We start from the raw sequence: 11,635 nt of genomic DNA on the forward strand, positions 1-11,635 counted from the left end.
AATAAAAAATATAGTTTCATTCTGTAAAAAAAATAAAAAATTCTTGTGCTACAGAAATTATTGAAAATTTAACAACAAAGTAATTTAACAATAAACAGGAAAAAAAAATAAAACAATTAGTTATGCAGTAAAAAAAAAAAAAAACAAGGGGTACGATTATAGATCCACCTCCTCGTGGTGTACCCCGGAAACGTTTCGACGGCTAAGAGATCTATAACTGCAACTTCATCAGTTTTTTTTTCCTCTTCTGAGATTTTTAATCAGCTTATTTTGTATTGAAATTCAACTCACTGCGCTCTGCTTAAAAGGCTTGATTTGTTAAAATCTCTCAGGAAGCATTAGATTTACATTTTCCCATGACAGGAAGCAAATTTACAGGTGAAAACTCGGCCCATTCTCTGGTTATCAACCATATTTACTGCCAAAGTTTAGACAAATCACCTGTGAATTTTAACAAACATAAAAAGAAATCTCTCATCTAAATTTTACACCATTAAACAAATGGACAATATTGATGATAAGTATGAAATTGTCAAATTTTATATATGGAAAGGGGGTCGCGTATTGAGAATATATTGTTCATGCATCCCTCTATCAGAAAATCAGTTCCCTATAATCATCTAATTGATGGAAAACCATTCTGATTGGATATTTTTATGTCCACTCAAGGGAGTGGGGCTACACTGATGTCAATCCTGCTAGTTAAGAGATAAAGAACCTCTGTACAGTAGTCGTGTTTCAGAAAGAAAAAAAAACTGGCTAAAACTTCATACTTCGATTACATTTTCTTAAGATTATCAATATAAGGTTTTCGAGTACATTGATTAAAATTCTGAATTTGGAATTTCAATAGTTTAACTGGCTGTATTTTTATAACAAAAAATTGCCTGTCATACATGTAGTATTCTAAACTCATTATGGCGAGTAGCAAAAGACGAAAAAGAAAAAAGAAACGAAGGAGAAAAATAATACAAAAATGAAGAAAGAAAAAGAAAAAGAAGAAAAATAAAATAGCCATTATTACAGACTAATATTTAAGAAAACTATAGCTTAAATAACTTATCACATTTATTAGAATGTTCTATATGACTTATATTCTTTTAAACAAATTGTGCGAGAAAACCATACTAATCAAATGATTTCAAACAGTTTTCTTTTTAAATAAGATATATTTTATAGTAAAATCGAGTCCCTTAAACATTTTTCATAAGAAATATTTTTTTTAAATATTTGAAATAAGCGGGTCACTACTGAGTAAAAATTATTTGATAGGGTGGTATAGATTCAGCAGGGCCGGCCCTAGACATTTTGGCGCTCCGGGCAAAACCTTAATTTTGCGCCCCCCCCCCGTTTTTTTTAAAGTAAATCTCATGCGATCATATCAGAAAGTCACGAAAACATTGAAAAAAAAAACTAAAAAAAAAAACGTTTTATTAAAAACTCAAACATCCGATAACAAGATAAGAAATTTAGCACTTAAGGCAAAATAACAAAAATTAAAGTGTAGTAATGCTAACTAAACTAATATCCCATATAATAAATAATTTCTAACTAAACAAAGTAATTAAAATGCCCTTTTTCTAACTTTTCTTTCGGCAAACTCACGAACCAATGATTTCAAGTCTAATTTGTGACTAATTTGGTGTTCTAATAGCATCATTGCCAATCCATTGAGACGATTTTGCGCCTGCATCGTTTTGAGATAATTTTTTATTATTTTTTGTTTTCAAAAGCTTCTTTCCCCTGAAGCCACAGTGACTGGCAATGTAAGTAGGATTCTCAATGCTATGCTGAGGTTTGGTGCGAATTTAAGTGTAGCTATAAACTTGAGAACTTCAACAGGAGTTTCCTTTTTTGTTAATGACGAAACAATGCTTATTTCATCAGCTAATTCCAGGGCGTTAAGATCGCTTGAATTTCCATCAGCTAAAACTACTTCCAAATCTTTGCAATGAGCCAGTAGCTCATTTCTGGGCATGTCTTTTAGACCAAAAATATTATACAAAAAACTGAAATAATTACTGTGAGTATTTAGCTAATTATATCTGGTTTCCAAGGCATTTATTGCTCGATCTATAGTGTGAAAAAAAAATTATTTTATATTTTTGTTTGAGGTCTTGAACGGGTTCATCCGGGCCCTCATGCAAAAACGTTCTTGTTTTGCTTCTGACACGATGACGTAGTGTGAGTGTGGTGGTTTCGAAATTAGCTTCCAGGTCAATTTCTGAAGAAAGTTCGGTTGCTTCTAAAATGATGCTTTCAAAAGTTTAATCTGATCTCAGGTTTTCAAAGAAGAGTTTGCAGTTACTAAGCATATCAATAGCTCGTGACCTATCAAAATTTACAGTTTGCAAAAGTTTTCTGATGGGGTTAATATGACTCAAAATTTTATACCAGATCACAACAGAGCATATAAATTTGAACTGCTTCAAATTATTTAATAATCCGCTAGCCTCGTCTCTGATCATATTATCGATTTCTGAATCTTCATATATGCTGTACAAAGCATCGTGAATTGAACCAATTTGAAACCGCAGAGCTTTTAATGAGTTGACTCGACTTTCCCATCGCGTATCACTCAATGGTCTTAGGGTGTAAGCATCAATATATTTCCGTAATATTGCCCAACGAAAAGAGGAAGAAAAAAATGTATATAACTTTTGAACAATATTGAAGAAGTTGGCTGCCTCAAACGATGATTTTGCCATATCGTTTACAATCAAATTTAGCGAATGGCTGCTGCATGGAACATAAAATGCTCTGGGGTTTATATTTCTGATTCTTGTTTGTACTCCCGATTTTTCTCCTCTCATATTCGAACCATTGTCATACCCTTGACCGCGCATGTTTTCTACTTTAAGCCTATTTTTAGAGTGTACTCCCTACATTTTATTTTTATATTTGTAATATATAACTACCCAATTTTTTTTAATACGAAGGACAAACAAAATGAAAAATACTCTGCCAATTTATGGGCATCTAAGCTCACACGATTAACACCAAATCCCCCCTTTCATTGTAGGTACCTCCAGTGGCAAAAAAGAAAAAAATTATACCACACAAGACATTTTTTGATGTAAACTCTAATTTTTGAAATCCACCCCCCACCCTTTTTTTGGCTTATGTCTGATGGATTTATTCGTTTTTAAAAATGAAAAGAAAAAAAATTAAAACACTTTCCTTCACAGAAGCCAAACGCACTGGACAATTTGCACAAGCACTTTTTTAAAGCTTTTTTGCACTAACAATTTAAACAAACTATTTTATTTCACACCAGCCGAAGTCTAGTGGCAAATAATGCATTGATTTAAGTCTACTTCCTTTTTATATGCAGTTAAAAAGGGCTGTTAGATCTTGTTTCGCTTGGTTTCAAAATTGTTGTTTCCAGGGGCCGAAAAACTTGTCAATTCTTGAAAGGCGGTGATTGAGTGGTTTTGTCATGTTGAATTGGATTCAACTAGATTTTGCCTTAATGTTTAAATATATTATATTATTTGAATTATGTGTTTAGAAATAAAAATGATAAATTCCGCCTGCCGCCTCTCAATCTTGTCAACTATCATTTTGGCGCCCCTAGATCATTGCGCTCCGGGCGGCCGCCCGGATCGCCCTACCCTGGGGCCGGCCCTGATCATATATGATAAATTTGTTTCGAGCTCTGCTTGGTCAAAGCTGCTGCAACTTTTGATTTAGAAATAGAATTTCTATACGTTTTAATCTCCAAACTGATCATCCCCAGGGTACTGTTGACAGCTGCACTCTTTTTAACAGTTACTTGATATACTCAATGAATATGCCGTGAATTGAGTATATCATGACTTGATATACTCAATTCACGGCATCCGTTTGCTCTCTGTAGGTGGATTTGGTTATCATGAAGAAATCCCTAAAAAATTAGCCAAAATAAATGCTTGGAAACTTTTGCATATCTGGTCACTGCTTTTATCTCTAAGTAAAGTTAGAAGAATCATGTTAATTACTTGTCGGAGAAACAAAGCGACTCCTGATTCTCACTGGTTGACTGTGGGGATGCGTCCAATCTAAAATTATCAGCACATACCAAAAATATACTGATCACATTTTTTTGCTTACTATTGTGAACCTCGTATCTCTGAAATAAATAATAATTGTAAAATAAGATTCTTAGACTTTATACTGACTTCGCAAAACTACACCTATTTTTTCAATGTTGCTGCTTACTGGCATTGAATCTCCGAGTGTTGTCTTAGAGGAAAATGACATTTCACTTCAAAAATCTTATCCATATTTATTTTTGGTCTGTTTACCAACATGTCCCTTGATACCAGAAAATAAAAACTTGCAATCCTCCGGAGTTTGAAGAAAGGGGGTTGAGTCTGTGATACCAATATTAAAAACAGGTAAATACAATAAATCCTTTTAAGCTAAATCTGAGACTGGGTTTCAATAAAGAGCTTTCAATATCAGATACTCTCACTGCTGTTCTACCATTTCTTGAAATGGAAACAATGAATATTCGTTATTCCGAATCCCACTGGTTCAAAGTTTTTACTGATGAGTCCTTCTAACATAATCAATCCATTGCTGTTCCGGAAGTTTTTACAAACTTTTCACATTCGACATCCTTGTATGTCCTACTGGCTTACTTAATGTTGCTTTGTTTCAGAACAGTGTTGCCTTAGAACATTTTTTTTGTTTTCTTATATTTACAAATATCTTTTCTGCCTCAAGAGGGATTATATGTCCCTAAAAGTCTTTAGGTTGCCCTTCCAATGGTAATGTCTTAGTATATCTAAAATACTCTATCCATAAATTGCATCATTTGAGTAAAAATGTTCCTTCAAGTTAAGTCCCAGCCACTGTGAGAGTAATGAATATGAGATGGCAAATGAATTACCCAAAAAAGAAACCAGCAAACAACAAAGCAGCATTTAGGTTTTCTCAATGATTAAAATTTTAATATTGCATATTAAGGGTGATGTGTCTACGGAATACAATATATATGTTGCATAACACACTGTGTACGCTATTAGGTAATAAATATCCGGATTCCCAGTGGTACGAACTCGGAGCCTCATGTGTGGCATATAGTACACAGTTAAAAGATTACATCATTTAACACCCTGGTGTTCAGAGATCTTCACACCGATTTTCCTAACTTATATAGAAAGAATAAAATTAACCATTTGAAGACCTTTCCTCAAGATATAGGTTTCTCTCCCAAAATAATTGACAATACTGTAAAAAGAAATCCTAACATGCTTATGATTCCAAATATGAATAAGGAAAACCCGAAGCAAAAAATTTGATTGTGCTCACGTTTTTCTTTTTTTTTTTACTTCGAAAATTAGCTACTGGATTTCAAAAATTTTTTAAAAACAAAAATTCTAGTTTAGTTTTTTACCAAACAAATCTTTTTCTCAACTCATAAACGATTTGACTGCGTTGTTATTGAATGTAGAAATTTGCATGCCATACTGTCATACATTGGACAAATTAAACGCGCACTCAATCATCGGCTCAAAGCTGCCACAACCTTTACGTTAAATTTTTTTAATAAAAATTTTACCACTTTAGATTTTAATTGTTTTAAATGAATTTTAATATTATTACAAAAAATTGCTCTCGTAATTTTATATTTTGTAGTAATTAAGTATATATTTCCTTTTTGTAGCTAGAAATAAAGGTTTAAAATTAACTAAGAAATATAATTTTTGCTCATTGAATTAATGCTGAAAATACCAAGCCTAAACACAAATATTTATAACATGAATAATATTTTTTTAAACGTACGCTTTACGCTTCTGTATTCATTTTCAAATATTTCATATTAATGCTGAAAATTATATATAATTAGTTTTGTCTTTTACATATTTAAAAAGCAATATTACAACAGGTTTGAAAAAGAATTAAACTGTAACATGAACTCTGGTAGAAAACTCTAAATTCCGCATTTACTCTAAATCTCATACTCTTTTTAATGCATGCATGTTTTTATTAATTAATAAATCTCCTCAATTGGGAACTATCTGACAAAGGAGCTCGAAATAGTTTCGCCGTCAAAACCTCAAACTGAAACTTACTTTATTTTTCTTTTCAAATCACAATTAACGCAGTAGAGGTAAAGATATTATCCTTTATTTAAAATAATTTATTCTTGAATATTGGATCATCCTTTAGAGTGGAATGTGACAGCTCATAAAGCAACTACATTTTTAATAGCGGTCACTTAAGAAAATCTATACTGCGTGAGGCTTTTCACTTGAAGAAACCAAATTTAAATATTTTTTTACTTTACTTTTGTCATTAAATTAGATTAAAACGTATTGTTTTCAGCTCTGATCAAAGTACGCTACGTTGATCAAAGCAAAACCCAAAGAATATAAGCTATAGTAAACCTTAATAGGGCTAAAAAAAAGCTTTTCAAACGACATTGTGTGAAATAGGAAGAAAAAACTAACCTCAACTTTTTTTCTTCGCCCTTAAGGTTATTGTTTCTTGTTCAAGGGATCCTATCTCCGTTAACATCATAGAATAAAAATTATTAAAATTTTATGATTTTAATTTATATTAAAACAAAACCATTTCAGTATCAACATTTAGTTTGGAATATGCTTCAACTTCAGGACATTTGTAAGAGATTTTAAGAATGTTATATATTCAAGTAAGTAGGGTTGCATTGCAATAACATCGAATTGAAATACTCAAGCTATGTGAAACTACGCATTACCGATTAAACGTCAGAGTTGCAGAACGTACACTTAGTCAATTTTTAAAAATCTTGACAAAGAGGAAATAAAATAAATCAGAAAACTGCATGCTAATGCAATTTAAGTTTTTTTTGCAGAAATTTTCATGTAAAAATCTCATTATTAGTGAAATGTCAGCACTTCAAAAGAGTATTTTTTTATTGTACTTAATATCTTTACAAATAAATATTAATGAAAAAGCTTTATTACATATTAGTACTTTTACAAATATTTAACTATTTAGTTTTTGTGAACTAAATAGTTGAAATCGAATACATTGTATCATATTACTTGCATACAATAAACAATGAATATTGACAATAATATTATCACTTCATTGCCCCATTTTTTTTACTGCAAATCAGCAAAAAAAGATTACATATCTGGAGAATAACCCTGTGCTACAAAGACTACGTTGTTAAGACTGTCAGTATTGGGGGCTGGTTAACACAGCCTTGCTTCTCCGCTGACAAGAGAACAGAGTCGGAGAGACACGTTAAGACTGTCAGTGTTTGGTCCAAACACATTACAGCCTGTGTGTTAAGACTGTCAGTGTTTGGACTAAACACCGATTCTGAAACGCGTTAAGACTGTCAGTGTTTGGTCCAAACACGAAACAGTCGTTGTGTTAAGACTGTCAGTGTTTGGACTAAACGCAGAGTACCTAACGCGTTAAGACTGTCAGTGTTTGGACCAAACTCTGTGAATATGTCTTGTTAAGACTGTCAGTGTTTGGCCCAAACAAGGTCAGTAAGTCTTAGCGCACTATCTGAAACCATTTTCCTGCACAGCAAGAAGAAAGGCTTAGGTTATCCCCAGATAGTTCTGCGTGAACCATCTCCCATGTCTGAGAGAGGTGATGGAAACTTCAGACGATGAGAGCATGTCCAATACCACAAGAAATCTTCACACACTTGCAGTTCCATTTTTATCCATGAATTCCTGAGTAAAAGAAAATTTATTATAGATACTCTAAGAAATAACATCTAAATTTGATTAGAAAGATCATTTCAAATATGTTGCAGAATAACTTGCTTTCAATGTATCAAGAAGTCAACCCTAACTGCAGTGGTTACAGAACAAGTACAGGTAAACATCAGAAAATGCTACAGCAACACAGGTCATTGCAGAGTTTAGCAAAGGCGGCGCCAGTAGGGGGTCAGGGGGGAGAATTGCACCCCTGTCGGGCATGGCCAGCCCCCCCCCCCATCGAGAAAATTTTAAAGTCTCATCGGGAAAATAGTCTGGTCACATTTTTTTCTAAATAATGTCAAAAATTCATTTACAACTGCCAAATAATAAATTTTGCAGTTGACTTTTTATTTACTTATTTTTAAGAATTAGTAACGAAAATTAGTAAAATATATTGTAAATTCTATGTAATTGTAGTTTCACTGCACTACTCATAACTTTGCCCATACATTGTTAAACTTAATAAATGTCTAATGCGATTAGACATGGTTGAAATTGAAGACTTTTCGAAGACTCATAGAAATCCTTTCCCACAGACACATCTTCATTTTCTTGGAAACTTATCTTTCAAACTGCTATTCTTTCTTCTGGAGAGCTGAGGAGGGGTTAATCGCTGGGGGAATAGCTGACAGTAGCCTAAGGGCAGACAGAAAGAGACACAGGTCCTCTTCTTTACAAATTCTCTTTTATGTATGTGATGTGTTTATCAGTAGTTTATGGGATCACATAATTGCTTTGTGAAATTTTCAAGCAAAATGAAAGTATAAGAATAAAATTAAAAAAATTCAGTTTTAATTTTTTTTAATACAGTCGAACTCGTTTATAACGAGCTCGGATTTACCGAGGGAAATGAGAATTTTGGTTGGATCAATGTTAAGTCTATGGAACAGAAGTCGCTTTTAACGAGCAAGACCCGGTTTTAGCGAGCAATATTTTTCTGTCTTGCAATCTTTTTTCTCATCTTTCTAGTCTTTCTGTCTTATCTTTTTTTCAAAATGATAAAGAAATGCGAGGGAAGGGGGTTAGTTGTCATTAAATTAAGAAATGTATTTAATTAAATTAATTAATATAATTAAAGTAAGTAAGTATTAATTAAATTTTAAGTAAACTCAATCATTTGACCTCCCAAGCCCCCCCCTCTTCTGGTTGCACGCCTGTCTTAAGGACCCGTTTATTACGAGCACTCGGATTTAACGAGTACATGTTACGGTCCCTTTGCGCTCGTTATAAACGAGTTCGACTGTACTTTTAAATGAGGAAAATAATTTACTTATTCGGATTAAAGGTTTATATTTTAATCAACGCAATAAATATGCATCGGAAAAAAAGAAAAACGAACAGTAACAAAATATTTTTAATTTTTTTAGGCAGATTCAATTTATTATTTTTTTTTTTATCATTTTAAAAAGATTGTTGATTGATTCAGAAAAACAATTAAACTGTTCGTATTCAATATCTTAAAATATATATTAATCAACATAATAGATTCTCATTGACTTATTTTATGTATAGTGTATGAAATGGAAAAAGGGAACACCTTGATTAACTTTTGATTTAATCGTATATTCACGTACAAAGAGTATATACCATATTTTTTGTTACGAAAATGAACACTAAAGTGACTGTGAAGCCAATAGCATGGATGTTTCTCTCAGTTGTATGAACATGGTGCGCCCTATAACCGAATATTTATGGCTCTGTGACTTAGGTTCACAAGTAACCAACAAGTAGAGTAAAACAAGCAGCACTTACAGCATCTTTCAAGGCAAAGAATGAGTGTTCAGTGCCTGCCGTTAAAAAACATTTCCTTTTTTAAGCAAAATGCAATATTTCTGTCTAATTAAAAAACAAAATTAATTTCGACATTTTTTCAAAGAACTTTAATATGAACTTCAATTTGTGCAATTATTCAGTAAATCTGAAACAAAAATTAAGTTAAATTTCAGATACTTCAAATTTTTTTTTTAAATAAAACTTGTTACATGAAAGAAAAATAGTTTATTAAATAAATTTATAATTTTTTAAAACTACATTATATATTATACTAAGATGCGTTGATAAGAGCAATCAAAATTCTTTATTAAATGATACCTTTTTATTTCTATCACTTATAAACTTGAATGTTTAGAAATAAAAATACTTATTAAGTTTATTATCTCAATAGAAATTCTCTGGCATTAAGAAATAATAAAAATGGCGATAGATCCAAACAAAATTTATCAAAAATCAAACAAAGAGGGGGTCAAAACAAATTAAATTATACCAAAATTTAAATGTATAAATTTTTTATTTATTTTTAAATGAAAGAGAAAATTAGAATGATTATTAGTATCATATTACAACATTGTGGTTCTTTGATGCAGATGTTTGATGAATTCAATGAAAAGCCTTGATTGTTCAATTATGTATATTAACAAATAGATTAAATGATAGAGAATTTATATTCAATGTAAGGCCCCGCTTTTAGTAAAGAGGGATCCGCAAATCCAGAAGCATTGTTCATTAAATTTTTCACTTTATTTCTTAATATCAAATTGAAGATAAAATGAAAAAACATTTGTTTACTCTTCCTCTTATCTATGGATAAATTACATTTATTACAACAATTGTTTTTCAATTATGTTTATTCTGTGAATATTTTTTTATATTTTCTTCATTGCCCTAAGTGTGGATAAAGAAATGAAATGCATCACTACCTAGCTTTTTAACTGTTTAAATGCTATTCACTCTATTCAAAAGCTTTGACTGTTCCTCATGTTCGAATTTTCATGGTTCAGGGATGCTACTCGCAAAATATCAAATTGTCTCACCAGAAATTGCATTTCGTCTCAGTTAAAATCTCTTTTTGGCTCAGTTTGTCTCAGCTAAAATTATTTTTTCACTCAGTTTATCTCAGCTAAAATGATTATTAATCAGTTTGATAACAATATAAAGATAATTTTCAGGATCCATAAAACCATTAATAGCATACTAGGAGTACTACAATTATACATACATTCACTATTGCTAGGATTTTAAAAAACCTGCATATGATTGATTATAAGAGTCCACAAAATTGTTTTATGGACTCTGCTGTTTTCATATATATTGCATTTATCATTTATGCCAATGAATAGTATCTGTTCCAGAATTTTACAAAGTAAATTTTAACTTTCTTATTTTTTAAAATATAATGGTGTTAACTTTCTTAAAAGAAATATCTATTTAGTTTCAGTAATTCAAAAGGGAAAATACCCATTCTATTTTGAGCTCAAATTTCATCTCAAAATATATAACTATTCAGTTACAATGGAAGGTCTACAGATTTCAATAATTAATACAGAAATTCAGTAATTAAATAATGAGAGTTTAAGAAAATGCAAATAACACAAAAAAAAACACTCTTTGATAGAATTCAGGAGGTGCAGTGAAATTTTGAACTATTTTAGGTAGGAATTTTTCAAGAAAATTTTAGGAAGCACTTAATAGCCAAAAATAAGCATATATACATTTTTATATCAAAACAGAAATATATAAAAACTATTATAAACAATTTAAAAAGACACATATAAATATAATTTTCTTTCTAAAATGACTTGCATCCTTTATTAAGTATAAAAGTAAACTTTTTAGTTTATTGGCATTGACTAGTAGATTGTACTTTCTTGCATTCACAAGATTAGTTAGTTGACTATGTTCTTTTAATTTGTATAGCTAAATATACAATCATAAAATGTGATTATGAATGCACTTAGTAATTGTTTAAATGCAACAACTGTAGAAAAATATATCACATCTTTACAGTAACTAATTCAAGAAAAAACTTAATTCTACTTCTTTCTAGAATCGTGAAACTGGATTTTAAAATTGCGTGAATATGAATTGCGATTTTGGGTTTTAAAATCGCGTGAATATGAATCGCGATATTGAATTACAAAATCGTGTGAATATGAATC

Source organism: Parasteatoda tepidariorum, chromosome 1, assembly GCF_043381705.1.
Source record: "Parasteatoda tepidariorum isolate YZ-2023 chromosome 1, CAS_Ptep_4.0, whole genome shotgun sequence".
Taxonomy (NCBI): domain Eukaryota; kingdom Metazoa; phylum Arthropoda; class Arachnida; order Araneae; family Theridiidae; genus Parasteatoda; species Parasteatoda tepidariorum.